This window comes from Clupea harengus, chromosome 23 (genome assembly GCF_900700415.2).
Source record: "Clupea harengus chromosome 23, Ch_v2.0.2, whole genome shotgun sequence".
Lineage (NCBI taxonomy): Eukaryota > Metazoa > Chordata > Actinopteri > Clupeiformes > Clupeidae > Clupea > Clupea harengus.
The window spans coordinates 262,934-267,535 of NC_045174.1; the positions used below are offsets into that span (position 1 = coordinate 262,934).

At 49.6% G+C, this 4,602-nt stretch overlaps 2 non-coding genes across 2 annotated transcripts; both read right to left on the bottom strand.

Annotated features, from left to right (window-relative positions):
• Positions 1 to 1,463: 1,463 nt before the first annotated feature.
• On the bottom strand, positions 1,464 to 1,536 carry trnar-ccu. Its single transcript has one exon. It is a non-coding gene; the product is annotated as a tRNA-Arg (tRNA).
• Positions 1,537 to 4,162: 2,626 nt separating this feature from the next.
• Positions 4,163 to 4,235, bottom strand: trnar-ccu. The gene has a single exon. It is a non-coding gene; the product is annotated as a tRNA-Arg (tRNA).
• Between the last annotated feature and the right edge of the window lie 367 nt (positions 4,236 to 4,602).

The window sequence follows — 4,602 nt, forward strand, 5'->3', positions numbered from 1 at the left end:
ACTAGGTAAATACTTTCAATGTTGACAAAAGCAGTTCATTGAATTTTCAGCTATCGGGGCTTGCTTAGCAGAGGATGGTTTCGATCCATCGACCTCTGGGCCCAGCACGCTTCCGCTGCGCCGCTCTGCTCTTCCTCCCTGCAGTCTTGCTGTTGGCTCGAGGGCTCTCATTGCAGAAATATATCCTGAAAAATAATGAGAGCCAGGCTTTCTGCTGTTTGGTGTCTATTTAATTGCAAGCTAGATTTGACAAAAAAAAAGGCTGAGAAGATGGAGACAAGCTAAAGGGGTTGCGTGTGAAATTGGCTACATGTTGCCCACTGAAAACCTCCTGCCGTACTTCTAATCCTGGTTTCAGACTGCGTATTGTGAAAGGCCAACTAAAACCCACAATCCCTGGCTTAGGAGGCCAGTGCCTTATCCATTAGGCCACTGGGGCTAGTCTGCTGCCTGTCAGCCTCAGCCTCAGCCTCACTACTGAACTAGGTAAATACTTTCAATGTTGACAAAAGCAGTTCATTGAATTTTCAGCTATGAGGGCTTGCTTAGCAGAGGATGGTTTCGATCCATCGACCTCTGGGTTATGGGCCCAGCACGCTTCCGCTGCGCCGCTCTGCTCTTCCTCCCTGCAGTCTTGCTGTTGGCTCGAGGGCTCTCATTGCAGAAATATATCCTGAAAAATAATGAGAGCCAGGCTTTCTGCTGTTTGGTGTCTATTTAATTGCAAGCTAGATTTGACAAAAAAAAAGGCTGAGAAGATGGAGACAAGCTAAAGGGGTTGCGTGTGAAATTGGCTACATGTTGCCCACTGAAAACCTCCTGCCGTACTTCTCATCCTGGTTTCAGACTGCGTATTGTGAAAGGCCAACTAAAACCCACAATCCCTGGCTTAGGAGGCCAGTGCCTTATCCATTAGGCCACTGGGGCTAGTCTGCTGCCTGTCAGCCTCAGCCTCAGCCTCACTACTGAACTAGGTAAATACTTTCAATGTTGACAAAAGCAGTTCATTGAATTTTCAGCTATGAGGGCTTGCTTAGCAGAGGATGGTTTCGATCCATCGACCTCTGGGTTATGGGCCCAGCACGCTTCCGCTGCGCCGCTCTGCTCTTCCTCCCTGCAGTCTTGCTGTTGGCTCGAGGGCTCTCATTGCAGAAATATATCCTGAAAAATAATGAGAGCCAGGCTTTCTGCTGTTTGGTGTCTATTTAATTGCAAGCTAGATTTGACAAAAAAAAAGGCTGAGAAGATGGAGACAAGCTAAAGGGGTTGCGTGTGAAATTGGCTACATGTTGCCCACTGAAAACCTCCTGCCGTACTTCTCATCCTGGTTTCAGACTGCGTATTGTGAAAGGCCAACTATACTGGAGTGGCACTTAAAGAGGGACTAGCAGAGGATGGTTCCGATCCATCGACCTCTGGGTTATGGGCCCAGCACGCTTCCCCTGCGCCACTCTGCTTTATCTCACCCCAGATGGGACTCGAACCCACAATCCCTGGCTTAGGAGGCCAGTGCCTTATCCATTAGGCCACTGGGGCTAGTCTGCTGCCTGTCAGCCTCAGCCTCAGCCTCATCAATTAGTGAACTAGGTAAATACTTTCAAACTTTTATTTGCAATAACAAATTCAACAACAACAACTATAGCATAATATATATATACAATATAATAATATATATCAGAAAACATATACAGAACTATACACAGAAAGTGTGAAACTGGGAGGGAAAGGGGTTGAGGGGCACTAAGCCAGTGTCCATGCCTCTGGGAGGGGGGGACAATTTATTAATTTATTTTTCATGCATTTTTTTATATCCTCCAACCACTGCTCCTTGGGTACAGCCTCTACAGAGGGGCAGTATATAATGCCCTTGTACTGGCTGTGTCCAGTCTCCGCTGTCCTGAACTGCCCGCATTTCTTGCACGTGTTGCGCAGAACACTGCAGGTCCGTTTTCGGACTGGAGCAGGAACGGCAGAGGAGAGACTGGCACCCAGAGCCTGTGTAGCAGCACCCAGCACAGGCCCCTGTGAGGTCACTGGACCCAGCATGAACAGCTGAGGGCCCGAGGGTGGAGCAGGGAAAAGTTCTCGCTGGGGGCACGAGTTCACAGCCGCCGGTGCGATGGCGAACGATACCTTCCTCTTCACCTGTGCCTGGCCCGCGGTGCTGCCAGCCCGGGGGTACTGGTGAACTGGGCCTGGTTAGGGGGGGGTGCAGATGGTGGGCACACATTAGCAGGGAGGAGAGGGTCAGTCGCCACAGACAAGTGGCTTGGCAAGTCCAGTCCTTGCACCACCACGTTGCCCTGCCTCTACACCCTCTTGTTGTGCCACTGTACCAGGTTGGGTGGTGTGGCTCACGTCTACCAACTGCAGGGTGGTCTGCTGCATAACAGCCCCATTGTCTAGAATGTGCCGCCTGATCCTCCTGTAGTCATTCAGGATGAGATCCCATCTGGACAGAGAGAGAGAACACAGCAGCCCGTGAGAAAAGACAAAAACATGAGTGTGAATATGTATGACAGGGCACAGAGGGAAAGTAGTAAGACAATAAATGTTCCTGGCCTGCTGGTTGGTGAGGGCCAGAGAGAGCTGCTGCCTCAGCTCCACCAGATACTCTGCCATGCTGTCAACTCGGTCCACGCCTGGCACCCCAGAGTCATCCACAGCCTGAGAAAGAAAAAAAAACATAAAAACTGATGAGTGACAAAGTTAGTAAACAGATGTGGGACAAAAAGCAGATACAGTGATTTTACTTCTTTACACACAAGTATGAATTTACATAACCCAGACTCATCAGGAGAGGCTGGGACACCTGTGTGCAGCATGGAGGCAGCAGCAGTCAGGTCCCCCACCCACCAGTTCCTGCAGCAGCCGCTCACTAAGGCTGATGGCGGCCTCCACGCCGCATGTCCTCCTGCAGCAGTACTGGCTCAACTCCCTCCTACTTATTCTCCTGTCCACCAGAAGATCAGTAAGGGCTAGCACCCCTTCCTGCCTGAGCTGCTCCCTCGTCATCTGCCGCAACAGAGCGAGGTCCCCTGCATCCCACTCAAAGGGGCATGCAGACAGGCAGCCCATGAAGGTGTGGTAGAGCATCGGTGGTGGTGCTGCCGACAGCCAGCCTCCTCATGAAGTGCCAGGTGTACCTGGTCTGCAGCTTACTCGCCCCCTCACTCACGCAGCGGCCACAGTCCACATATAGCAGGACTGGGGGTGGAACAGCTGCTTGGTGGTACCGCTCCATCACTCCATCCTGTCCAGTCCCTCCTGCACTGTCACGACACTGGTCAGGATCTAACCAACCTCGTTGCCAATGGAGGTCACCCAAAGAGCTGTAAATTAAATACACAACACACATTTATAATAACTGCTTATAATTTAAATCAATGTTATTAGCTAACTAACTAGAACCATACAAGAGGTACAATAAGCAAATAGGTACAGTAGTCAACAAGTAAACACTGAATATGAGCTTGCTTTGAACAATACACTGAGACACTGCAGCACATAAACATACACTCCTGTACCGTTATCGTTATCAATAGCAATCATATTATGCATGATCAGTTACAGTAGTTGTATGATATACGAGAAACGACGCTTAACACCGCTGGTCAGGCGTCATATACAGATAGCAAGCTAACTAGATGGTTAGCTAACTGATACAAGCTTTCAACAACTACTTTAATCACTGCCAATACTCGGCCGTTTGGCTGTTTCAGCTCAGAGTAACATTATAGTAGTTACACATGGCTGTTTCCATTCATAGCAATGTTGTTATAAGACTTAGCATAACCTAGTTCATAATGTAACCGTTATCTTCAGTGAAAGCGTTAACGTTAGTTAGGCTTGTCAATCAATACAATATGGAAATGAAACGTGTGTCCGTCTAAGAGAAAAATAAAAACAAGTCGTGGTTACTTACTTAGACGAGTTGTCGTAGCTTCAGCCATCTTGAGGAGCTTGCGGCTGCGTAACTTGGCAACGTAACGTCACACAAGTTCAAGCCAAGTTCTCGACTATGGAGAGAAGTGCCGTGATTGGCGCAGGTCCATTCTCGTTCCGCGGCTGGATTGGATTACTGAGAATGGATTTGAAAGGCAAGGATTGGCCGACGAAACCCGAGCGGTCCTGCTCCAAGTAGCGCCACTCTGCTTTATCGCACCCCAGATGGGACTCGAACCCACAATCCCTGGCTTAGGAGGCCAGTGCCTTATCCATTAGGCCACTGGGGCTAGTCTGCTGACTATCAGCCTCAGCCTCAGCCTCAGCCTCATCAATTAGTGAACTAGGTAAATACTTTCAATTTAGGTTGTCACAAAGTTGCTGAATAAACATAAGGCCTGTTCTGGAGACACGCCGACAGGGGCACAGGTGAGCCACGCCCCAAAGAGAGTGCCAGCTAGCAACCAGAGATGCCCATAGCAACCAGAGATGCCCACGCCCCAAAGAGAGTGCCAGCTAGCAACCAGAGATGCCCACGCCCCAAAGAGAGTGCCAGCTAGCAACCAGAGATGCCCATGCCAAGTGCCCTATGGGGGCATCATGTCTAACACTATAGGATTCACCACAGCGGGGGAGGCATTGGCTACCGTTCTTTTG